Source organism: Bubalus bubalis, chromosome 13 (genome assembly GCF_019923935.1).
Source record: "Bubalus bubalis isolate 160015118507 breed Murrah chromosome 13, NDDB_SH_1, whole genome shotgun sequence".
Classification (NCBI taxonomy): domain Eukaryota; kingdom Metazoa; phylum Chordata; class Mammalia; order Artiodactyla; family Bovidae; genus Bubalus; species Bubalus bubalis.
In genome coordinates this window covers 30,702,074-30,729,673 of record NC_059169.1, presented here as the reverse complement: position 1 = coordinate 30,729,673, position 27,600 = coordinate 30,702,074, and the positions used below count along the sequence as shown (strand labels likewise).

General features: G+C 37.4%; 1 protein-coding gene across 2 annotated transcripts in view; it reads right to left on the bottom strand.

Annotated features, from left to right (window-relative positions):
- Positions 1-27,600, bottom strand: part of SLITRK1 (SLIT and NTRK like family member 1) — a 548,961-nt gene that overhangs the window by 301,713 nt on the left and 219,648 nt on the right. The window contains exon 3 of one of the 2 annotated variants that reach the window (XR_006544018.2): positions 22,085-25,097. The exons of the other annotated variant lie outside the window; for it this stretch is intronic. The gene's annotated coding sequence lies outside the window, so the exon portion shown is untranslated. Of the gene's footprint in view, positions 1-22,084; positions 25,098-27,600 lie in introns of those variants that run through there. 2 annotated transcript variants of the gene reach the window in all.

The following is a 27,600-nucleotide window of genomic DNA, read 5'->3' as shown; positions in this document are numbered from 1 at the left end:
GAAGCAACAGTTAGAACTGGACATGGAACAACAGACTGGTTCCAAATAGGAAAAGGAGTACATCAAGGCTGTGTATTGTCATCTTGCTTATTTAACTTATATGCAGAGTGCATCATGAGAAACACTGGGCTGGAGGAAGCACAAGCTGGAATCAAGATTGCCGGGAGAAATATCAATAACCTCAGATATGCAGATGACACCACCCTTATGGCAAAAAGTGAGGAAGAGCTAAAGCCTCTTGATGAAAGTGAAAGTGGAGAGTGAAAAAGTTGGCTTAAAGCTCAACATTCAGAAAACAAAGATCATGGCATCCGGTCCCATCACTTCTTGGCAGACAGATGGGAAAAAAGTGCTAACAGTGGCTGACTTTATTTTTCTGGGCTCCAAAATCACTGCAGGTGGTGATTGCAGCCATGAAATTAAAAGACACTTACTCCTTGGAAGGAAAGTTATGACCAACCTAGACAGCATATTGAAAAGAAGAGACATTACTTTGCTAACAAAGGTCCGTCTAGTCAAGGCTATGGTTTTTCCAGTGGTCTGTATGGACATGAGGGTTGGACTATAAAGAAAGCTGAGAGCCAAAGAATTGATGCTTTTGAATTGTGGTGTTGGAGAAGACTCTTGAGAGTTCCTTGGACTGCAAGGAGATCCAACCAGTCCATCTAAAGGAGATCAGTCCTGGGTGTTCATTGGAAGGATTGATGCTAAAGCTGAAACTCCAATATTTTGGCCACCTGATGCAAAGAGCTGACTCATTGGAAAAGACCCTGATGCTGGGAAAGATTGAGCACAGGAGGAGAAGGGGACGACAGAGGATGAGATGGCTGGATGGCATCATCAACTCGATGGACATGTGTTTGGGTGGACCCCAGGGGTTGGTAATGGACAGGGAGGCCTGGCGTGCTGCGGTTCATGGGGTTGCAACGTCAGACACGACTGAGCACATGAACTGAACTGAAGAGGAATATAGCTTTCACAGACTTAAGTGATCAAATTGAATATCATCAATAATTAGACAAATGGATTTCACATGTTTTCTGCCAAAAATAACTTTTAAAATATAAAATCCAAATTACATAATAAAACATTTGACACACTGAAATTTAAGAAGAGACTATAAAATAATTTGCTAGGATTTTGGAAATGTCAAAATCATGAAAAAATGAAAACAGCTAAAGAACCATTCTAGATTAAAGAAGTCCAGAAAGACATGACAAATATAATACGTTATCCAGAATTCATTTCTATTTTAGGGAGGAAAATCCTACTGAAAATACTGTTAAGACAGTTGAAAAAACTTGAATTTGGATTGTGGAGTATTGTTATCAATATTATATTTCCTAATTTTGATAATTATACTTTAGTCATGAAAAAATCTTGCCGGGACCAGCGTGAGGAACTCCACCCATGACAAAGGTCATGAGGAAGGAGGCTCGGCATATGCAAAGACGGGATCGAGCCTCAGGAGTCTCCCTGGAAATTCTCGAGCATCTACCCCCAAAACCAGAGTCTGCCTACTTTCTGCTTTGTGCTCTCACCTAGACCTCTGACTTTACGGGGGGCTGTCCCCCACTACCTCTCTCTGAAAAAAGAGTTAACTTACAGCTCCAGTTAATAATTCCTGGGTGTGACAGTGTTTCAACCTACAAACTCCTTTGGAAGTCCTATAGCCTGTCTGAATAGGTTTTTCTGGCCACATGTGATTGTTCAGAGCCTCCCAACTGTGAAAGGCATGAGATGTTCTAAACTAAATACAGATTCCTTTGAGCAGTTAAAAGATTGATTAGAAATTGTATTGGTGAAGGGTTTTTCACTTGTTGGGCCAATGTTTGCTGCTGTCTACATATCCCTTCCCTACTGTGTCCTTGGCAGTGTATTGATTAATATAATTGGTGTAAGTAGTAGCTTTAATGTTTGTAACCTTGGACCCTTGAGTTAATTCTTTTTCTTGTAGCCCACCTCACCTTTGCCCTATAGGAATGCAACTTTATCTAATGCTTTTGGAGGGTGGTGCCTGACTAATCACCTTTAGAGAAAAATAAGTTTTCTGAAGAAAGGGTCTTAAAATGTTAACAGGCCTCCGGGCCAGAAGATGATGCAAATCACCTAAACTTTTGCATATGATGAGTTTGCAGGAAGAAAGCCTGGCTTACTGCATGACTCTACCCCTTCCCCCATTATCCTCTATGCATAACTTAAGGTATAAAAACTACTTTGGAAAATAAAGTGCGGACATTGTTCACTGGTTTTAAGAAATGGACACTAAAATAGTTATAAATAAATGGGGGGTAAAACTGAATGATTCTCAAATGTTTCAAAAATACATATGTATGTAATTTCATGGATTTTGTGTATACAAATTTCATGGATATGTGTATACAGATAAAGAGAAAATAAATCAAATAGCCAAAATGTTGATAATTGAAAAACACTGGTTTTTGCAAATTTTCCATGAATTTAAATGATTTCAAAATTAGACTTTATAAAAACTAAAATGGAAAATAATTCCAATCACCTAGTAACTTCTTAATTTCTATATCTTTCATCCTTTCCCTTCAACATGCAGGGCCAACATGCTATCTTCTGAAGATTTTTCTCTTAAGCTTTCCATTTTATTTTTGCTCCCAGTAATGGATTTCCTCTATTTCTTGTGCAGTTGTCTGAGTGCACTTTTTCCTTGTCATATTTTGTCCAGTACATCTGGGGTTTTGTAGAAAGGTGGTCCTATTTGCTGTCTGAATGGGAAGCATCCTATTTCGTGTTTCTGTCTTCTTAGGCATATGTTTCCTGATTCCCTGTTTTGAGGGAGAGTTCTATAAAGCAAATTTATTGCTTACTAATTTATAGTTTTTATTAGTAATTTTCATTTTGGAGGCAGTGTGATTGGCTCATGTGGATTTAAAGACTGGTTTTACCATGCATTAGCTCTGTGACAAGCATTGAGACTTTCTAATCTCCTGTCTTCTCATAGGTTAAATGAGGATAAAAATGATTATCTCATAAAACCAGTAGAATGGAGGTTCATTCAAGGTTGACAGAGAAGAATGAGATTAGAATAGGTGAATTGCAAGTTCTTGCAGAGAAATGTGATCTATGTTAGAGCTGAAGAATGGCTCTAACTTTAAGGAGATTATTTGAAACCTATTGTCTGCTTGTTAAAACTAAAACAGTGTGATAAGAAGTACTGAAAGCAGGAGGAGGCTATTTGTGTTTATCATTTGTATTACATGACAAGTAATTATGGATCCACTTCCAATGTCTGGCAATTATGAAAGAATAAGTGAATGGAGCTCTAATAATATAAGTAAGATGGAAAGTAAAGACAAAAATATTAGAAATTTTCTGAGAAAGCAATGGTAGGGCCACTTACCTCAGAGATGAATGTTAACAATAGAGATAAGTGAAAGATGGTGGTAAATGTTTAAATCTGGAGAATAAAAGATGAGATGTCAACAATAGTAACGTGAAAACTGGAAACTATGAGATAAACCAGAAGATGAAAAATATGGAAGGTGGAAACATTTAAGAAGTATTGTTGTCATTATCTTCCTTGTAATAACATGATTCAATTATATATGGTAGAAATCCAACTCTTATGCTCAGAATTTTTAAATATTCCAGGTCATGTAAGACAGGACAGATTATTTTGTTATTAAACCAGAAAAGATCTCAGCTACTTGAAACAACAAACCTTAATCCAGCTCACCATAATTGCTCATCAAAAATCATCCATGGGTACTTTTTATTGTACTCAATTCTGAGCCCACAGCTGACAAACTGAGGCTGATTAGTACAGCACAGAGAAAAGAAGGTTCTAGAGCTGCAGTGTCTAAAAAGTCAGATACCCCACATCCAAGGGCAAAGGAGAAGCCCAAGCAAGGTGGTAGGAGGAGCAAAATCACATTTAGAACCAAACCCAATACCCACCAGAGACGCTCAGGAGGCTCAAATAAACCTTGTGTGCACCAGGACCCAGAGATGTCACAGAGACTGAGACAGACCTGTTTGAGTGCCTCATCATGAGGTACAAGTCCCAGTGGACTGCCGCAGAGGCAGGGCCTCTGGGTGCAGGAGACTGGGTATGGCATAAGCCCTCTTGGAGGAGGAGGAGGTCGCCATTAACCCCACCATAGAGCTGCCCAAACTTACACAGTACTGGGGAAACAGACTCTTGGAAGGCACAAACAGAACATTATATGCAGCAGGACCCCAGAGAAAGGAGCAGCGACCCCACAAGAGACTGACTCAGACTTGCTCATGAGTATCCAGGAGTCTCTGACGTGGTGTGGGTCAGCGGTGGCCTGCTGCAGGGTTGAGGACACTGAGTGTAGCAGTGCTTACAGGGACCTTTTGAACGAGGTCATAATTACCTTAATTACCTCCACCATAGTTTCAGTTCAGTTCAGTCACTAAGTCATGTCCGACTCTTTGTGACCCCATGGACTGTAGCCCGCCAGGCCTCCCTGTCCATCAACAATTCCCAGAGTTTACTCAAACTCATGTCCATTGAGTTGCTGATGCCATCCAATCATCTCATCCTCTGTCGTCCCCTTCTTCTCCCACCTTCCATTTTTCCCAGCATCAGGGTCTTTTCCAATGAGTAAGTTCTTCCCATCAGGTGGCCAAAATATTGGAGTTTCAGCTTCAATATCAGTCTTTCCAATGAACACTCAAGACTGATCTCCTTAAGAATGGATTGGTTGGATCTCCTTGATGTCCAAGGGACTCTCAAGAGTCTTCTCCAACACCACAGTTCAAAAGCATCAATTCTTCAGTGCAAAGCTTTCATTATAGTCCAACTCTGACATCCATACATGACTACTGGAAAAACCATAGCCTTGACTAGAAGGACATTTGTTGGCAAAGAAATGTCTCTGCTTTTTAATACGCTGTTTAGGTGGGTCATAACTTTCCTTCCGAGGAGTAAGCATCTTTTAATTTCATGGCTCCAGTCACCATGCAGTGATTTTGGAGCCCCCTAAAATAAAGTCTGCCACTGTTTCCCTCTCTGTTTGTCATGAGGTGATGGGAAAAGATGACATGATCTTAGTTTTCTGAATGCTGAGCTTTAAGTCAACTATTTCACTCTCCTCTTTCACTTATATCAAGCAGCTCTTAGTTCCTCTTCACTTTCTGCCATAAGGGTGGTGTCATCTGCACATCTGAGGTTATTGATATTTCTCCCGGCAATCTTGATTCCAGCTTGTGCTTCTTCCAGCCCAGCATTTCTCATGATGTGCTCTGCATATATGTTAAATAAGCATATATGTTAAATAAGCAGGGTGGCAATATACAGTCTTGATGTACTCCTTTTCCTATTGGAACCAGTCTGTTGTTCCATGTCCAGTTCTAACTTGTTTCCTGACCTCTGTACAGATTTCTCCAAAGGCAGGTAAGGTGATCTACTATTCCCATCTCTTTCAGAATTTTCCACAGTTTATTGTGATCCACACAGTCAAAGGTTTTGGCATAGTCAATAAACAGAAGTAGATATTTTCTGGAACTCTCTTGCTTTTTCAATAATCCAGCAGATGTTGGCAATTTGATCTCTGATTCATCTGCCTTTTCAAAAATCAGCTTGAACATCTGAAAGTTCATGGTTTACGTATTGCTGAAGCCTGGCTTGGAGAATTTGAGCATTACTTCACTACTAGTGTGTGAGATGAGTGCAATTGTGTGGTAGTTTGAGCATACTTTGGCATTGCCTTTCTTAAGGACTGGAATGAAAACTGACCTTTTCCAGTCCTGTGGCCACTGCTGAGTTTTCCAAATTTGCCGGCATATTGAATTTAACACTTTCACAGCATCATATTTTAGGATTTGAAGTAGCTCAAGGGAATTCTATCACCTCCACTAGCTTTGTTCACAGTGATGCTTCCTAAGGCCCACTTGACTTCACATGCCAGGATGTCTGGCTCTAGGTGAGTGATCACACCTTCGTGATTATCTTGGTCGTGAAGATTTTTTTTTGTACAGGTCTTCTGTGTAATCTTGCCACCTCTTCTTAATATCTTCTGCTTCTGTTAGGTCCCAATCATTTCTGTTCTTTATTGAGCCCATCTTTGCATGAAATGTTCCCTTGGTGTCTCCAATTTTCTTGAAGAGATCTCTAGCCTTTCCCATTCTATTGTTTTCCTCTCTATCTTTGCACTGATCACTGAGGAAGACTTTCTTATCTCTTCTTGTATTCTTTGGAACTCTGCATTCAAATGAGTATATCATTCTTTTTTCCTTTGGTTTTCACAGGAGTAAGACCTCCTCAGACAGCCATTTTGCCTTTTTGCATTTCTTTATCTTGGGGATGGTCTTGGTACCTGTCTTCTGTACAATGTCACAAACCTCCATCCATAGTTCATCAGGCACTCTGTCTATCAGATCTAGTCCCTTAAATCTATTTCTCACTTCCACTGTATAATCATAAGGGATTTGATTTAGATCATACCTAATGGTCTAGTGGTCTTCCCTACTTTCTGCAATTGAAGTTTGAATTTGGCAATAAGGAGTTCATAATCTAAGCCACAGCCAGCTCCTGGTCTTGTTTATGGACAGTACAGAGCTTTTCCATCTTTGGCTGCAAAGAATATAATCAATCTGATTTCGGTGTTGGCCATCTGGTGATGTCCATGTGTAGAGTCTTCTCTTGTGTTGTTGGAAGAGGGTGGTTTGCTATGACCAGTGCGTTCTCTTGGCAAAACTCCATTAGCCTTTGGCCTGCTTTATTTTGTACCCCAAGGACAAATTTGCCTGTTGCTCCAGGTGTTTCTTGACTTCCTACCTTTGCATTTCAGTCCCCTATACTGATCATCAGAGTTTGGCCCCAGGTAAATAACAGGGAGATAACACAGTCCCACCCATCAACAGAAAACTGGATTACAGATTTACTGAGCATGGCCCTGCCCATTAGAACAAGACCCAGCTTCCCCCTCAGTCAGTCTCTCCCATCAGGAAGCTTCCATAAGCTTCTCGTCCTTTTCCATCATAGGACATACAGACTGAAAACCACAATCACAGAAAACTAACCAGTCTGATCACATGGACCACAGCCTAGTCTAACTCAATGAAACTATGAGCCATGCAATGTAGGGCCACCCAAGATGGATGGGTCATGGTGGAGAATTCTGACATAATGTGATCCACTGCAGAAGGGAATGGCAAACCACTTCACTATTCTTGCCTTGAGAACCCCATGAACAGTATGCAAAAGAAAAAGATAGAACACTGAAAGATGAATTCCCCAGGTTGGCAGGTGCCCAGTATGTTACTGGAAATTAGTAGAGACATAACTCCAGAAAGAATGAAGAGATGGAGTCAAAGCAGAAACAACACTGAATTGTGGATGTGACTGATGATAGAAGTAAGTCCAATGCTGTAACAAATGATATTGCATAGGAATCTGGAATGTTAGATCCATGAATCAAGGTAAATTGGAAGTGGTCTAAAAGGAGATGCCAAGAGTGAACATTGACATTTTAGGAATCAGCAAACTGAAATGGACCTCAGTCATGTCCGACTCTTTGCAACCCCATGAATCACAGCATGCCAGGCCTCCCTGTCCATCACCATCTCCTGGAGTTCATCCAAACTCATGTTCATTGAGTCGGTGATGCCATCCAGCCATCTCATCCTCTGTCATCCCCTTATCCTCCTGCCCCAACCCCTCCCAGCATCAGGGTCTTTTAAATGAGGCAACTCTTCACATGAGATGCCCAAAGTATTGGAGTTCCAGCTTCAGCATAAGACATTCCAATGAACATCCAGGACTGATCTCCTTTATGATGGACTGGTTGGATCTCCTTGCAGTCCAAGAGACTTGCAAGAGTCTTCTCCAGCACCACAGTTCAAAAGCATCAATTCTTCAGCACTCAGCTTTCTTCACAGTCCAATTCTCACATTCATACATGTATATATATCCATATCTCCATACATGACCACTGGAAAAACCATAGCCTTGACTAGATGGAACTTTGTTGGCAAAGTAATGTCTCTGCTTTTTAATATACTATCTAGGTTGGTAATAACTTTCCTTCCAAGGAGTAAGAGTCTTTTAATTTCATGGCTGATGTCACCATCTGCACTGATTTTGGAGCCCAGTAAAATAAAGTCAACCACTTTTTCCACTGTTTCCCCATCTATTTGCCATGAAGTGATGGGACCAGATGCCATGATCTTCATTTTCTGAATGTTGAGCTTTAAGCCAACTTTTCACTCTCCTCTTTTACTTTCATCAAGAGGCTCTTTAGTTCTTCTTCACTTTCTGCTATAAGGGTGGGGTCATCTACATATCTGAGGTTATTTATACTTCTCCCAGCAATCTTGATTCCAGCTTGTGCTTCATCCAGCCTGGCATTTCTCATGATGTACTCTGCATATAAGTTAAATAAGCAGGTGACAATATACAGCCTTGACATACTCCTTTTCGTATGTGGAACCAGTCTTTTGTTCCATGTCCTGTTCTAACTGTTGCTTCCTGACCTGCATGTAGGTTTCTCAAGAGGCAGGTCAGGTGGTCTGGTATTCCCATCTCTTGAAGAATTTTCTACAGTTTATTGTGATCCACACAGTCAAAGGTTTTGGCATAGTCAATAAGGCAGAAATAGATGTTTTTCTGGAACTCTCTTGCTTTATTGATGATCCAGCAGGTGTTGGGAATTTGATCTCTGGTTCCTCTGTCTTTTCTAAAGCCAGCTTGAACATCTGGAAGTTCACGGTTCACGTATTGCTGAAGCCTGGCTTCGAGAATTTTGAGCCTGCAGTACTTGGATGCAATTCAAAAATGACAGAATGATCTCTGTTCATTTCCAAGGCAAACCATTCAATATTACAGTAATACAAGTCTATGCTCCAACCAGTAATGCTGAAGAAGTGGAAATAGAATGGTTATATGAAGACATACAAGACCTTCTAGAACTAACACCCAAAAAAGATGTCCTTTTCATTATAGGGGACTGGAATATAAAAGTAGGAATTCAAGAAACACCTGGAGTAACAGGCAAATTTGCCTTGGAGTACAGAATGAAGCAGGGCAAAGGCTAATAGAGTTTTGCCAAGAGAACACACTGGTCATAGCAAATACTCTCTTCCAATGACACAAGAAAGACTCTATACATGGATATAACCAAATGGTCAATACCAAAATCAGGTTGATTATATTCTTTGCAGCCAAAGATGGAGAAGCTCTATACAGTCAGCAAAAACAAGATGAGGAGCTGACTGTGGCTCAGACCATGAATTCCTTATTTCCAAATTCAGACTTAAATTGAAGAAAGTAGGCAAAAACACTAGACTATCAGGTATGACTTAAATCAAATTCCTTACGATTATAGAGTGGAAGTGAAAAATAGATTTAAGGAATTAGAGCTGATAGAGTGATTGAATAACTATGGATGGATGTTCTTAACACTATAGGAAGTAGGGATCCTGACCATCCGCAACAAAAAGAAACACAAAAAGCCAAGATGGTTGTCTTAGGAGGCCTTAGAAATGGCTGTGAAAAGCAGAAAAGCAAAAGGCAAAGGAGAAAAGGAAAATATACCCATTTGAATGCAGAGTTCCAAAGAATAGCAAGGAGAGATAAGAAAGCCTTCCTCAGAGATCAGTGCAAGAAATAGAGGAAAACAATAGAATGGGAAAGACTAGAGATCTCTTCAAGAAAATTAGAGATACCAAGGGAACATTTCATGCAAAGATGGGCTCAATAAAGGACAGAAATGGTAGGGACCTAACAGAAGCAGAAGATTTTTAAGAAGAGGTGACAAGAATACACAGAAGAACTGTACAAAAAATATCTTCATGACCTAGATAATCATGATGGTGTGATCACTGACCTAGAGCCAGACATCCTGGAATGTGAAGTCAAGTGGGCCTTAGGATGCATCACTAAGATCAAAGGTAGTAGAGATGATGGAATTCCAGTTGAGCTATTTCAAATCCTGAAAGATGACACTGTGAAAATGCTGCACTCAATATGTTAGCAAATTTGGAAAAAATCAATCGTGGCCACAGGACTGGAAAAGGTCAGTTTTCATTCCAATCCCAAAGAAAGCCAATACTAAGGAATGTCCAAACTAATGCACAATTGCACTCATCTCACATGCTAGCAAAATAATGTTGAAAATTTTCCAATTCAGGATTCAACAGTGTGTGATCCATGAACTTCCAGATGTTCCAGCTGGTTTTAGAAAAAGCAGAGGAACCAGTGATCAAATTGCCAACATCTGCTGGATCATCGCAAAAGCAAGAGAATTCCAGAACAACATCTACATCTGCTTTATTGACTATGCCACAGCCTTTGACTCTGAGAATCACAACAAATTGTGGAAAATTCTGAAAGAGATGGGAATACCAGACCACATGACCTGCCTCTGGATAAATCTGTATGCAGTTCAGAAAACAACAGTTAGAACTGGACATGGAATAAGAGACTGATTCCAAATCAGGAAAGGAGTACGTCATGGCTGTATATTGTCACCCTGCTTATTTATCTTATATGCAGAGTACATCATGAAAAATGCACTGGATGAAGCGTCAGCTGGAATCAAGATTGCCAGGAGAAATTTCAATAACCTCAGATATGCAGATGAGACTGTCCTTATGGCAGAAAGTAGGATGAACTAAAGAGTCTCCTGATGAAAGTGAAAGAGAAGAGTGAAAAAGTTGGCTTAAAACTCAACATTCAGAAAACAAGATTATGTCATTCAGTCCCATCAGTTCATGGCAAATAGATGGGGAAACAATGAAAACAGTGATAGATTTTATTTTGGGGGGCTTGAAAATCACCTCGGATGGTGACTGCAGCCATGAAATTAAAAGATACTTTCTCCTTGGGATGAAAGTGATGGCCAGCCTAGACAGCATATTAAAAAGCAGAGACATTACTTTGCCAAGAAAGGTCTGTCTAGTCAAAGCTATTGTTTTTCCAGTATGTATGGATGTGAGAGTTGAAATATAAAGAAGGCTGAGCACCAAAGAATTGATGCTTTTGAACTGTGGTGTTGGAGAAGACTCTTGAGAGTCCCTTGGACTGCAAGGGGATCGAACCAGTCCATCCTCAAGGAAATCAGTCCTGAATATTATTGGAAGGACTGATCGCTTAAGTGGAAACTCCAATACTTTGGCCACCTGATGCGAAGAGCTTAGTCGTTGGAAAAGACTCTGATGCTGGGAAAGATTGAAGGTAGGAAGACAAGGGGACAAGAAAGGATGAGACTGTTGGATGGTATCACTGGCTCAGTGGATATGAGTTTGGGTAAACTCTGGCAGTTGTTGATGGACAGGGAGGCCTGGCGTGCTGCAGTCCATGGGGTTGCAAAGAGTCAGACACGACTGAGCGACTGAACTGGACAGAACTGAGCCACCTGGAACTCTTAATTTTAAGTATTTAAAATTAAATTTAAAAGTCAGTTCCTGAGTCACACTAGCCACATCTCAAGCACTGAATAGCCACATGAGGGTAATAAATATTGTACTGGAAAGTACATTTCCCTCATCATGGAGATTTCCATTGGATGATATTCTACAGGAGGGTCTGACTTGAGCACTCATATGGGCATGATGCAGGCATTTTTACTCTCAAATCATTGGCCAGGACTAGTCATATCACTCCACTCAAATCCAAGGAAGTTGATAAGTCTCGTGCTACTATTTGACATGAATGGGAGAAAATATTTTGTCACATATTTGTAGAAATATTTAGAAAGCACAACTACTGAATATTCTCAATGAGTTTAATCTAAAAGAGGATCATTGTTTTCTTGAATTGCTTTATAAAATAATATTAATATTTTCCTCACATGGATTTTGTGGAGAAGAGTTAAATGGGTCTCTTTTCATCCCCTACATTCACCAAACAAGTGTTCTGCCAGTCACATCTCTCTTTTTATTTTCACTTAACAAGTTATACCAGAAATTATATTTGACCAGTCCTTGAAGAATTTCTATATTCTTTTTGCTTACTGTGTGCATAGCATTCCATCAAATATGTGTGTCATAAGTTATTTAACTACTATCTAGTCAAAGGTATGGTTTTTCCTGTGGTCATGTATGGATGTGAGAGTTGGACTGTGAAGAAGGTTGAGTGCTGAAGAATTGATGCTTTTGAACTGTGGTGTTGGAGAAGACTCTTGAGAGTCCCTTGGACTGCAAGGAGATCCAACCAGTCCATTCTGAAGGAGATCAGCCCTGGGTGTTCTTTGGAAGGAATGATGCTAAAGCTGAAACTCCAGTACTTTGGCCACCTCATGTGAAAAGTTGACTCATTGGAAAAGACTCTGATGCTGAGAGGGATTGGGGGCAGGAGGAGAAGGGGACAACAGAGGATGAGATGGCTGGATGGCGTCACTGACTCGATGGACGTGAGTCTGAGTGAACTCCGGGAGTTGGTGATGGACAGGGAGGCCTGGCGTGCTGCGATTCATGGGGTCACAAAGAGTCGGACATGACTGAATGACTGAACTGAACTTAACTGATGCAATTAAGATCTTCCAATATTTTGTCATTACAAATCTTGCTGCAAAGAGTAACCTTGTCATATTCATCAATTTACATCCTTGAGAGTAGAGTAGCTATGTGCATTTTGAAGCTTTTTTTTGAGACAAAAATATGTGCATCAGTACAAACTAAAACTACAATGAGATACCACTAGAACTTCATCAGAAGAATTATAATAAAAACCTCAGAAAATAGGTAGTGTTGGAAAAAAAGAGAAACTAGAACTCATTTACATTACTAGCTGACAATCACAATGGTACAGTTACTTTGAAAAACAGATTTTAGTTTTGTTTTATTATTATATTAAGCATATACCTCCATATGATCTAGTAATTCCACTCCTAAGTATATACCAAAAAATAAAAATAAAAACCTGTGCCCACACAGATATTTTACTCAAATATTCACAACAGCTCCATTTGTAATAAGAACTAGAACAACCCAAATGAAGAAATTGTATATGAATTTAAAAAAATGCATTTATTCATCCAATGGAACACAACTGTGCAACAAAAAGAAATAGATTACAGATGTACCAACACAGTAATGTAATTAAAAAGCATGATTCTAAGTGAGAATGTTTAAGCAGAGACAACCACATATTGTACAATTCCATTTTTTATTTTAGTAAAGGAAACTGTAGTGACAGAATGGAAATCAGGCATCCAGGGAAAGATATAGAAAGAAGATTGATTGCAAAGGAACTGAAGTGAACATTTTTGGTGATAAACATGCCCTTTCATAATTTCAGTAGTGATTATGTGGCTACATGATTGTATGCTGCTGCTAAGTCGCTTCAGTCGTGACTGACTCTGTGTGACCCCATAGACGGCAGCCCACCAGGCTCCCCTGTCCCTGGGACTCTCCAGGCAAAAACATTGGAGTGGGTTGCCATTTCCTTCTCCAATGCATGAAAGTGAAAAGTGAAAGTGCAGTCGCTCAGTCATGTCTTACTCTTAGCAACCCCATGGACTGCAGACTACCAGGCTCCTCCGTCCATGGGATTTTCCAGGCAAGAGTGGGTTGCCATTGCCTTCTCCAACATGATTGTATACAATTGTCCAAATGTATTAGCATTTATGCCTAATATTGTTGAATTTCACTGGTTGTAAAGCAGAGCTCTGTAAAGTTGCTAAAAAAAATTCTAGAGACTAGAACTAGAATTACAGATTTGACTATCATTTGTATGGATGTAGCAGAATTAAATTTCAGAATTTACTTATACAGGACATGACTAGAAGTTTGGAAGACCACCATTTGGCTCTGGGATTTTTAAGACAGAAAGCCAAGTAGAATATGTGGACAAACAAAGACAGTAAAAAAGACAATCCTCTAATTTGCTTAACTTTAGCTGTGATCATCCATGGTCTCTCCAGCTGTCTAAATTGTTCAGCTTTCATAATTCAGAATAGAATATAAACTCAGGAGTTAAAAATAAAGTCCAGCTTTCAGCCAAATAAATCCTATATTTATGATTGTAGACACTGCTAACCATACATTTTATATATATTAACTCATATTCATTGTTCTGAGACTGTTTTAAGTTGGAACAATAACTTAAAATTGAAACAAGAATTCCAAATTCTCCACATTCTTGCCAACATTTTTTTGTTTGTTTTATAACAGTTATCCTGAAAGGATGGATTAAAGAATTAAATTTAAGACTTTAAACCTTTTTAAAGACTTTAAACACAGGGAAATTTTTCATGCCATTGGTCTTGGCAAAGATTTCATAGGTATGGTACCAAGAACACTCAAAATATAGTAGATTTAGACTTTTCCATATTTTTCTAACTTTCAGGAAGCTAGTCCCACTATGAATTATTCTAATACGAATTTCAGTGCTCCATATATCAAACAATTCATTCCAAATATTTTATCCTTTCCCCTCCAATTTATTTCTTGCATTTTATGTAATCATTTATAGCTGGACTCTGAATATGAGTAGAACTTTTCTAATGTCTTGGTATAGAATTATACCTGTCTGCCAAAAATTCCTTTGTCATTGCCCAGGAAATAAATATTTTGCAGGGAAACCAAATACATCCCGCTCCACAAAGAAACAACAGAGGATGAGATGGTTGGATGGCATCACCGACTCAATGGACATGAGTTTGAGTAAACTCCAAAAGTTCGTGATGGACAGGGAGGCCTGGTGTGCTGCAGTCCGTGGGGTCACAAAGAGTCAAACACGACTGAGCAACTGAACTGAACTGAACCACACAGAAATAATATGACAGAAAACGTAGAATCAAGTGAGGGTCAACTTATGAAGACATACTAATACCTGAGTCCCCACAGGTTTATTTATTGGTGACTAAAAGGAATATTTTGGTATTTGTAGAATTTTTCTTATCCAAACTTGTGCCTCCTTCCCCCCTCTTCCCCTTTTAGTAGATAACCTATAAGTTCAAAGTCTCACTGTCTTTAAAATTCCTCCTCAGAGGCTAAGACATGAGAGACACTTCTTTGCTATGCATATATTCATCACAGGAGAGATGTGTCTCTTTGAGCATGAAGTGGTGTGTCAGACCAATAATGTGAAACTTTTGCTTTTCTGCTTGAATTAAAATATTGCTCTGGGCTCTTACCCCACTCAACAAAGCTACAAGCTTTTATTTGGTATCATTTTTATTGCTGCTCTGCAAGTTCTATTTTATTTTTGAATAAGGAAGTCATACTGTGAAGTAAGACTCTGTTCACTTTAAAGTACCAAAACCTATGGAAAATAGCTTTAACCATGTTCTGCATCAGCTGAGCACAGTGGAATTTATATAATTGTCAAAGTCATGGATTTCACCTTAAACTCTAAGCAAATTCAGAGAGTTCCAGAAAAAACCCAATAAAATTGTCGCCAAGTATTTATGCTTCTTCATATATACTCAATTCCATATTCTTAATACCCCTTGCCATGAAAACCGTGAAAAAAAAAAAAGGTCATTTAATTTTTATTTAAATTATCATGTAGCCGAAGCACCAGGAAACTCCTCAGTGGATGAACTGGTCTCCTGAGATTCTGACTCTAATTCAAATTAAGTATCTATGGTTTTAGGGAGTCAAAGAAGGTCTTGCAACCAGTGAGAAGGCTCTGAGAGCTAATGATTTTTAGAGCTTATGCTGTGCTGAGGTGTTTGAAAAGAGAAATTCAGTGTCTTTTCCATCATATACAGTTTTAACAGTCAATGCCTAAGACTGCTGCCTTTAAATAAAATAAAACATTCAGCTATTTATCTTGCCCAGCGACCCTTCAACAAAATGGAGTGCTTTCAAGTAATTCAAGTGGAGAAACTTTTGAAAACTGTCAGAAAAAGTATTATTTTTCTTTTGAGAGTAGTGGCTAGGTTGTACTTCAGCTTTAGCAGCTTTGCTGTTAACATATTTGATTAATAGGTTAATAATAATTAATATCATTTTGGTGGATTCTAAGTCGCTTCAATTGTGCCCGACCCTTTGTGACCCCATGGACTGTAAACTGCCAGGCTCCTCTGTCCATGTGATTCTCCAGGCAAGAATACTGGAGTAGGTTGCTGTGACCTCCTCCAGGGGATCTTCCCGACCCAGGGATCAAACCCATTCACTTACATCTCCTACATTGGCAGGCCAATTCTTTACCACTAGCGCCCCCTGGGAAACCCAATAATATCATCCTTCAATAATAGTTAATATTACTTTAAAAATATCACCTCTCAATATTTGGGTGTATCAATCTTCCTAAATATAATTGATATGGAACAAAAAATTATGGCTCATTTTATGCTTGTAATGAATAATCTAAGAATATTAGTTTGGGATAATATGTAGTATTTGATTTGAGAAAATAACTATTGTCAATGTAGAAAAATATATTGTGGGTAAGGAGTATGGAGAATATTTATTGAATAAGTATTGATTTAGTTGTATTTCTAAGTGATGTGCTTTATATTTTTACAGATACACGTGCTAAAGACAACACAGTTTGTGAAGCAAGAAGTTGAATATTTAGTGATATCTGTTATATAAACTTCCAACTGAAGTAAATTATCACTGGAAAAAATCTTTTTAGATACAGAAAGGCTAGAGCTGCAGTAGCTAACAGCTGTATGCAGTCTTTAAAAGTCTGTAGTATGTAGTAAATTTAATCCCACAGAATGCTCTTCTCATATGCCTTTGTATGAAAATACAAAGAAAGGCATATTAACATAATTGTTTATACTTATTTACTAGGTCATATGTGTATATGTTTATGCAATATTTCTTTCATTTTTGCTTCTTATGGCTATCCCCACACTCCACATGCATTTCTGCTATGCAACTTTTTTTCTTCTCCACTAGTTCACCCCTCAAAATAAGATTTTCCTTCCTGGCTTGAAGCTGCCTTTATCTTTTGTCATGAACTTCATTTCTTCCCAATTGTCCACTTTAATAATTCTCACTTTGTCATTATCACTCAACCCATGAAATTCTCATTTTGATTTAATAATATACCTCCTAGCCAGGATATATGTATTCTTTCCTATTTACTCCTTAATGTCTTGCCCTCTCTCTTAGGACAACAGACATGTCTTTGGTATCAGATGACCCTCAATTCTAGACAGACACAGCATTTTCATTATGTTTATAATACTTACGTTAGAAAATAATGCCATAGGAAGTCTGACAATCCATTAGCCCTCACTCACTGCTGCTTTAGAATGAACAGTGATAACTTTTCTCCAGCCAGTGCCAGACTGAGTTAGCCAATGTCCTTTCAAGTAATTGCTAGTCTACTCTGATTTTTGAAATGTTTTTCTGTTATGCCTGTAGTGGCTCAGACAGTAAAGAATCTGCCTGCAATGCAGGAGACCCAGGTTTGATCCCTGGGTTGGGAAGATCTCCTGGAGAAGGCACTTGCTACCCTCTCCAGTATTCTTCTCTGCAGAAATCCAAGGGTAGAGGAGCTTGGCAGGCTACAGTCCATGGGAACACAAAGACTCAGAATGACTAACTCTTTCACTTCATTTTCTGTTATGCCCAAACAGCTTTCAATCCTTGCTTTGATTTGATAAGAGGTGATGGTGATTATATCTTTCCATGCTTAATATCTGCCTGGCTCTTCTTTCTCATCCTCCTCTTCCTCTCTCTTTTCCTTTTCCCATATTTTTAAAAAGTATTTTTTACTTCCTAACAGAAGAAAAGATTTACCAGTTTTTTTTTTTTTTTTTTTCCCCTTATTTTGGAAAAGGAGACAGAGGAATACCAGGCAGGTAGCTTTCATTTGATCATCAAAATATTGTGTTATTTCCCTTATCTTATATATCTAAGCTTCTTAAATAAGTTTTCTTTAATGTCAGCTCCAATTTCTCATTGAATATTCCCTCCATAGTCCTCTAGAATTTGATTTCCTTCCTAATAACACATTTAAACTACTCTATAATTTTGCCTGTGATTTTCTCCCATAAGACGCCCTTATTTTATTTCATCTTTGAAATTTGCCATCCCTAACTTTTGCCCCCTTTGAATCGCTTTCCTTGGTTTCAGTGATACTGTTTGCATTTTTCTCCATCTCTCTCTCTTCCCTTTGTCAGTGTCTGCCATCTCTCTGTGTTGCTTTTTCAGGAACTTCTGCTGATACTATTAATAGTTATTAGGTAACTCCTACATTTTTATCTCCAGTACAGCACCTGTTTTTTGTTGTTTTTGTTGTTTTGTTTTGGTCTAACCTTACTAACTTCTCTATTTGGAAATACTTTTATTATATTTTTCATACAAATTAATGATCCTTCTAAATGTCTATCCACCAAACACACCACTTAGTGGGTTCTTTAGATTTTTCTGTTTACTCATCCACTATACTTTGAGGGTACTAACTAACCTTCCTCCACTCAGCTACTAAATCCCATTTTACCTATTCCTATACTTTCAAGTCTTAACTCCTCACTTGTGTTTCCATACCTATGACCTTAGGGCATCCCTGGTGGTTCAGGAGTAAAAAAAATCTACCTGCAATACAGGAGACAAGGTTGAGTCATGAAGATTACCTGCAGGAGGAAATGTCTACCCATTCCAGAATTCTTGCCTGGGAAATACCATGGGCAGAGGAGCCTAGGGGGCTATAGTTCAGGGGGTTGCAGTAAGTCAGACAAGACTTATCAGCTGAACAAAAACAAGCTATCACCTTATTCCAGGCCCTCCTCTTCTCATGCATGTATTACTCTCTCAGCTTTCTCCATTTTTTTCAGTTGATTTTTATGATGATGAAGGAATAACCCACACTAAGTACCAAGATAATAACAGTAGTCAATAAACATCTCCTCATTATCTATGGTATCAAAACTGATCTTCTTTAAGGAGTCAAGACTCAGTTACTTAAGACTCTATTAAATATTTATTTACCATTTACACTTTAGCTACAGATGAAGTATTACCAGTTTGGACAAGAGAAGATTTGTTATTCATCTCAATCATCTCACTTGTTCTTTTATTCAAGCCAGGGGCATGTCATCTTCACTCTTTTCCGGATCAGAAATGTCCTTTTAGTTACTATACGATAGATGGAAAAAAATCCTTCTTTTATAACTTTAATACATATTATTCTACCTAAATTCCTGCACAATAACAGTTTAAATCTTGGTATTTATTCATTTTAAAATGAAAAGTTATATAGGGTTTTTATGTAAACATTTTTATGAAGTCATGTATAGGGCTATAGACTTTTGATACTTGCTAAATAAGTAATGATACTGACATTCCTCCTCTACCTATATTTCAGTTTTAAATCATCTTGCATCAGAAAAAGGAGATATTTTGGAATGTAGTCCCATCTCTTCAATTAATCTCAATGCATGAAAATGTTTTACTACAGAAACATTGGCAAGTGAGAATTTACTTGATGAAATTTTGTCCCAGAAAAATCTGCAGCTTTCTAGAGAATAGGTGATATAAAGAAACCAAGATAATTTTTTATTATGATTTCTCAGGAAAAAATGAATTCAGAAGGAAAATTTTTAAATATCTTAAGAAGTAAAATGCTAATCAGCACTATAAAAGCAGTATAAAAGTATATTTGCCTCTGAAATTAAGTATGCAATAGTATTTGTAGTAATACATGTAGATGTTTGACAATTTAAAGTATTTCATCTATTTGCTAAAACAAAATTTCTAACATTGCTATATTTTGGATACAGTTTAAAAAGGACAATCTTTGATTTATGCTAATAAAGTGAAAACTCTCATATTTTCTGGTACATTAACAAATCAAATTTCATCAATTTTGATGTTCTCTCATTCTCTATTAAAAAGTATGGACAGCCCAACTTTTTACATTAATTAGCAACTAATCCCATCCTCTCCATTTATAACTAACCTATAAACTCAGATTCTAATTTACCAAATTAAATAATTTAGTATTTCAGGATTTAGTCTCTTAAAGTTATACTGTATGAACATCTGAGAAGATCTTTATCGGTTGTTTTATATTAGGAAATTTCCACTTACCATGCATAATGGAGAAGAGAGGAAATGCTATCAAAATATCAAAATGTATGACATGTTTTTTGTTTCCTAAGGTTATTATGATCTGCAAAGTTTCATTTTTCTGTTTATTTAAGAACACCACTAGTAACGTTTCCATTTTAGCTTCTATTCCTTCTTTATAGTGTATTATTTGTCTGTCTGACAAATAGTGGAAAAACCTCCCACAACAGGTTGATGAATGAAAGATAAAATTCCTATAGTGTGAATGACTTTAAAGGGAACATTTTGAATATAAGTGAATTTGTAAGATTTTCAGCCATTGTAGGACTTTATTCCCTAGTGTGTACGAGGTGGGAGATTTCTATCCATCATGCTGTACATAATACATTGGATAATGTGGTGCTAATTTAACACAGTCATAGAAGTCTTCAGGAGAGAATTATTACCTTGAAATTATCATTAGGTTGTATTCAATTACCATACAGTCCTTGTGTTTAAAATCTTTATAAAGAAATATTTAAATGTCACCTACCCTTAGGTACAAATTCAGGGATATTTCAGCACTAAGGAAAAGTAATTCCACAACTTTCCTGATAATTATGATTTTAATCTCTGACTACCTTTACTTCTTTCTAGTTTTTCCTTCTGTGCTTATGCATATTGACATATATCTATGGTATGGGCCAATTATTACAAGCATCAAGTGAAGAATAATGCTTAATTGAAGAAACTTAATTAAGGTTAATTGAAGAACTAAGGAGAAAGGTACATGCCTGTTGGCACCTGAGCTATCCCAAACAAACACATATGCTTTAGGATATGTATATAGGATGTAATACAATGCTTGACACTGACTTAGCACTCACTTTTAATGTTTTTGTTTATTCTGTCTGTGTAAGTACTATCCTCCTCCAGCTAGGATGTCTATAAAAATGAATATTACTAACTTGAAAATGTAGTGTCATAATTCACATGCCCTAGGGCCAACAGTAATTAAACAGTAAACTCCATAGTTAGTGTAAATGAGAAAATGTTTGTGTCAGTTGGCTTTTGTATTATGTATATGTATATGTATATGTATTCTGTAAAACAGAATACCATAGATCAGTGGCTCAAAAGACCATGATTTATTAAAAGCTCAAAATTCTGTGGATCAGCAGCTGGGCTAGGCTTAGATGAGCAGTGCTTGTTCAGTCTCTCCTAGGCTAACCTCTGTCTCCATCATTTGCAGTCATCTAACCAAGTGGCTCTGTTTCTCAGTTTGATGATTGGCTATGGAGACTGGAGAAGATGGCCCATGAGCCACCCTGCAGGCTAGCCTTGGCTTGCTCATGGGAAAAGTTACAAGAGCAACAGGACAAATAAAGTATAAAACATAAACATTTTTCAAATTTCTGTGCCACGTTTTCTAGTTTTTGTTGTTGTTGTTGTTGTTTTTAACCAAAGCAAGGTACTTTATCAACACTAGGATAAATGAGCAAGGACATAACCAAAGACTATAAAAAAAATTTATACATTGGATTTTTGTGTTTCCCCCTAAATTCATATGCTGACACCTAATCCCCAATATGATGGTATTTGGAAGTGGGGCCTTTGGGACGTGATTAGGTCATGAGGGTGGAGCCTCACTAATGGGATTAGTGCCCTTAAAAAAAGACCTCAGAGAGCCCCTGTGCCCCTTCCACCATATTAGGCACAGCAAGATGTCATTTACTCATCTGGAATCAGATCCTCACCAGACAGTAAATCTATAGGTGCTTTGATCTTGAATTTCCTGACCTCTGGAACCATGACAAATAAAAATTTGCTGTTATTAAAAGATAAATAAATAAAAAATACTAGAATGAGTAAGGGAGGACTGATCCAAGGAGCAATGCAGGGAAGCAAGATACACTTGGAGGCTATTATGGTAACCATATACCACATAGGTAATGAAAAATGACCTAATTGGCAGAGTTTATTTTAGTTTTTAAGCCTAAACATGAGGATTTTTTTTTTTTTTTCCCTAGAGTGTTAGCAAACATTCTTCCTTTCCCATGGGAAAATCAAACTCCTGGAATATATAACATCCTAATTTCTATAGAATTTTCAGATACAAAAAATAAACAATTACTAGTAACACCTAGTATGAATAATACAGGCAGGAAACAAAAACTTGATTAGGGAGGATAAATAGTTGGGAATCATAGGAAGATCCGGAGGGGTTTTTAATGAGGGGACCCTGAATTTGATATCACAAGAAACTTCCTAAAGCTTTAGAGTACTCTCTTAAAATATATAATACATTTTGTACTCTCCCCTTATTGAGAAGAAATTTGTGAAATTTCAATAAATCCTACAGCTATGTTTTTTTAATTTTTTATTTTATATTGGATTTTAACCAGTTAACAATGTTGTGATAGTTTCAGGTAGACAGCAAAGCACCCTATACTTATTTTTATAACACCCTAATTAAAAATCAAAGCAATATTTTAGATATTGTTATCTTTAGATCCCTGGGAGCTGGACCTCCTTTGAATTTTACAATTAAGTTTAAATGACATGCACAGAAAAAGTCAGGTAAAATTTCCCCTCTACAGAATAACTAGATTATATCATCTGAGAATGCTATATACTAAAACAAAGTATTGTAGCTTATTGATTAGAAGTAAGAGCCCTGCTGCCAGACAGTCTAGCTTCATATCTCGGCCCTGTTTATGGGCTATGTGACTTTAAGCAAGGCAGATATTCTCTTTAACCTTTATTTTCTTTATTAGATGGTAATAAAAGTACCTACCCTAAGGTTCTTTCAGGTTGAAATTAAGCCACATGTGGAGAGGTCTGAGCACTCCATAGATTTTATCTGCAATTGATGCCAAAATGCACTAAAAGGGCTTGAAGTAAAGCAACAACTGCTGACACATAATCTGTAGAAAATGCTACTGAACTTTCATTTGTTCTCTCAAGAGCAGTCCTTTTCTATAAGAAAATCAGACTAGTAAATGCAGTGTGATTTCATTTCCTTCAAACCCCATCTCCTGGAAGCTACGTTAAGAGGAAAAAAATAAAATTTTATAAAGAATTGTAGCTAAAGTGTTAGAATGTAAACACATTTTCAATGCTAATATAACCTTCTAATTTAAAAAATGTAAATATTTGATTAGAAGTACTTTGTTTAGTCTAGAGTCATGAGAAGAGTATATGGCATTCAACAGAACAAAAAGGAATAAAAGGTGAGAAATAGGGTCACATGGAGAAAGCTTCCAATAAGACTAAAATTTTACTGTTCAAGGACAGGTCCCTTTAACAGAAAGGACACAATAGCATAAGTTTATACTAGATACTGCACCCGTACCATTCTGATTCTCATTAATACATACGTGTTTTTAAAACTGGGGCTAAATGCAAGTATCCGATGCTGATACTGATATTTTTAAATCAATTAATAAAACAGAAAGTGTGCCATGCTTTTCAATAGAAAAGTTAAAATTAATCTGAGAACTAGAAAATTATGATAAATTGGAGCAAGTGGAACTAAATGTTCTAAAATTCCTGTGACTTTTGTGTTTGAGGCACCAAAATAAGGACAATTGTTACTAATGAAGCAGGGTGAGTAGGGAGGGTGGCCTGACATAAATGAGAAGAGAGAGCCAGACCATTAAAAGGCTTGCAGACAAAGATAAATAAGCATGCCCCTTGGATTAAAAGAAATTTTAAAAGACAACGGTAATAGATGTTTAGTGACTTGAAGAGACTATTCTGAAGGTTGTGTGGAGCAAAAAAGATAGCGGTTGATAATATAGTCAATAAAATTAGAAGAATTTTCTGCTTTTGCTCTTAAGTTATAGTGGCTTTTATTAGAATGAAACTAATGGAAAGATTACTGTGAACAGGATTTTGTAACAAATCTGATATAGTGGCTGATGGAGAAGGGAAAAGCTTCAGGATTCCCACAGATCTGATTTGATGTACTGAGTGAGACACCAAGATTGGAGAATATGGAGGAAGTATAGATGGAGGGAAAAAGAAGAAATCCTGAAATTTGCTGGATATATTTAGTTTGATTTGTCTTTAAGGAGAAAGTTGATAGGATCTAAAGGGGAATTGTAAGAACTATGCAATTTAAAGTTACAGCAAAGAAAGATGACCTGAAAATGGAACTGAAAGGAAAGAAGATAAGTGTCATGTGAGATGAGTCAAGGAAAGAGTGTTTAAAACACAATTGAGTTTTCAAATGTATTGAATGTTGATTGTGTAAAATAACAAATGAAATGAAAAGTCACTATTTGATTTAGTGATAGAAGTCAATGGAATCTTGGAAAGAGCGATTTTCATCAAGTATGGTAGGTACAAGGGGTTGAAAAGTCCCTGAGGTATTGAGAAGTAGAGGCCACAATACAGAAAGGCCTCTCCAGATAATTTATTACAGGATGGATGGGAGAAGAGAGAGGAGAGGACAGTTGGATAGAGTTACAGTCAGTGCAAAGGGACTTAGAGACAAGTCACTGGCATGATTAAATGTTAGTGGCAAATGTCTATTTACTAATGAACATAGTGATTGGCATATTGGCCACTGGACAATGGCCTTTGAAATGGAAGATGGGCAATCCCTTCAATGAAATAGAGCTAGAAATGAGAAAGATTCAGATACACAGGAATGCATTTAGAAATGAGAGCAAGAGATATGCTTTCTACTTAGATTTTTCTTTTTATCTCTATGATAATTGAAACAAGGCAAGGAAAAATATCAGAAGTTGGAAGAGAGTAAGAAACATATGAAAGATGACTAGCATGAAAAAGAAGAGTAAGCTAACTAGAGAAAAGTGGAAAAATTGCTGAGCAGGGTAGAAGAGTTATAGGGCTATATGTATACCAGTTGTCATTTTGCCCTTTTGTTTTTCATTATTACAATTCAACTTTGTGGATGACGGCATTGCAAGTTTGTCATTGCTGAACATTTTTCCTGTTTCTGGATCCACAGACAAACTGCATTTTTCAGGTTCTCTGCATCAAGGTGGGGCCATGCAACCAGTTCTCATAACTTAAATGTGAGGAGAAGTAATACATTATTTGGAGTCCAAAACAGTTCAGTTAAGATGTGCTTTCTTCACACCTACTCTTAGCAACATACATGGAAATAGTCTGACGAGTCCCTGCAATGACTGCTTGGAGACGCCTCATTCTCCTTCCTCAGTGGACTGCATGGGACAGAGATGAGAACATAATAAAACTTCATTGTAATAAGTCATTGAGATCTGGCACTTTTTAAAAATAGGAATTATTCTACCTTAATACCACAGTTACAACAACAGTACCCTATCCTAACATTCTAACCTAGCCTAAAGGTAATGTTTAACCACATGGATTCCATGGGAAAATATAAAGTTTAAGTTGTTTTCAAGAGTAATTGCAAAAAAAAAAAAAAAAAAAATCATGAAAACTATGCTAGGAAAAGGGTACTAAAAAAAGAGGATTGATAATGGAAATTTAATCAGTTAACAGTCTTAATGAGTTTATGAACCACTAGATTCGAGAAATGGGAGTGTAGACAATAGGACACGTCTAAATAAGGAATGTTTTCATTAATATATTTTTTAAAATTTCTGTATCAGATTAGATCAGATCAGTCGCTCAGTCATGTCTGACTCTTTGCCACCCCATAAATCACAGCACGCCAGGCCTCCCTGTCCATCACCACCTCCCGGAGTTCACTGAGACTCACGTCCATCAAGTCAGTGATGCCATCCAGCCATCTCATCCTCTGTCATCCCCTTCTCCTCTTGCCCCCAATCCCTCCCAGCATCAGAGATAACTTGATGAAAAAAATAATTCTTAGACTAACCAAGGGGATGGCTCAGGTTGTAAAGGTGATTTTCACATGAAAGCTGCTCCTAGGAAACCAAGAATGATAAAGGAGGGAGCAACTGTGGAAAGCATTAAAATCTTCAAAGAATAAAAGATTTACCAAGAAGATGGAATATGATATCAAGGAAAAAGAAATGAGACCAGTAACGCTTAACCAAAACAGAAAGTGTAGGACATAAAGATCACCTTTAGAATGGCTATCATTGGAAATATGCTTATCATGATGAAGAAAACGCAAGAGCCCCAAAAGACACACATATAGAGCATACATATTTTAAATTTAATTCTGACCATCTTTTGGAGAACATCATGGCTAACAGATACAATTTTGGTATCCAAGAGTGGTCCCAAATAAGATGTAGAGTCAGTATTTCACATAGCCAATTAGTGATGGTAACTGGAGTAAATATAGATCAGTCACAAGCAAGCAAATGAGAGACATCCAGTCGTTCTCCTGACAAGGGGCATTGGCAGTCAGTCTTGAGTGTAATGCAATAGATCCATTATTGTAACATTTTTACAATATTCCTCTTTGGAAAGGAACAGTCTTTTATGGCTAGGGGTACTCAAGTTCTGTGGAATAAAATGTGAGATCCTGCAATCTTGACTATTGTAGAAATCTCCACCAAAATGAATCAATAAATATAAATCTATTTTGCTTACATAATGAGGAATTTTTTAGAAGTCGATGGGGAGAGGGAATTACAGAAGGGAGGAGGATGGACAAATGAAATCTTGGGAAATTAGGTAACGATGCAGTGTGAAAAGCCAAGAGAATGCCAAAATGTTTGGTGTCTAACAAATAAAAATGAATAAAATAAAAACAACATGCAGTATAAAATTTGATTCTGTTTTGCAATTTAAAATGATCCCATTCGTCTGATGCCAAGATCTTCACTAAAGTCTTTGCATTGATACCTTGTGTCAATGTGTATTTTTGGGAGCGGGTAGAATTTTAGAAAGAGCCTTATTTTCTTATGTCAGTCAATAGAAAACATTTAATAAAATCAAAACAAAGCAAAAAGGGCATGGAAGTGCCACTCTAGATAAAAAGTTCACCATGAAACTGTGATCCTTCAGAATTCTTAAAAACCTTGAAGAAGAATTTAGATTTCTATGGATTATAGAACTTGGATTCGAGCCAATATCATATATAAGTCTGCAGGAGCAAAGTGGGCATAACTGGTATCTGATTTACATAGACAGAATCACCTGAGCCATCACGGCAGGTTTGGACCGGCCCTCTTTTCAGTAACTCAGCATTCCCTGTGGCCTTCAAATGCAGGTACCTCAAATACAACACATTACCATCTTATAAAGTTTTTACTATGATTTTCCTTACTTTGAAGCTAAGGAAATTTAACCTTGGGAAAACTGAATAACTTGCCACATTTTAGAAAGTTGACAAAGTCAGGCCATGGACCAAAATCCCCCTATCTTAAAATTCTTTTAGCTTAACTACCATATTAAAGAGGTCCCTCAAACATTATTAAATACACATATGAAATCATAAGGAGTTTTAGCTTTACCTTCATATGAATTAGATAAGACCATATTATGTAACACACACACAAGTTCTGATTTATTGTGCTACAAAATTGAAGGGAGATTCACTCAATGTTTACTGCACATCCTCTGTGACCAGTGCTAGGCTAGAAACTTTAATGCATGCTGTCTTTTACTCTGCATATCTGCAAAGCTCTGGCTTATGGTTAATGGAATGTAAGCTTTGAGTTTTGTTGGTAGCACTGGAGGGTGTTTATTGTTCTATTTAAAGATGGCTGTTGGAAATATAGACCAATAGAACAAGACAGAGAACTCAGAGATAAACCCAGG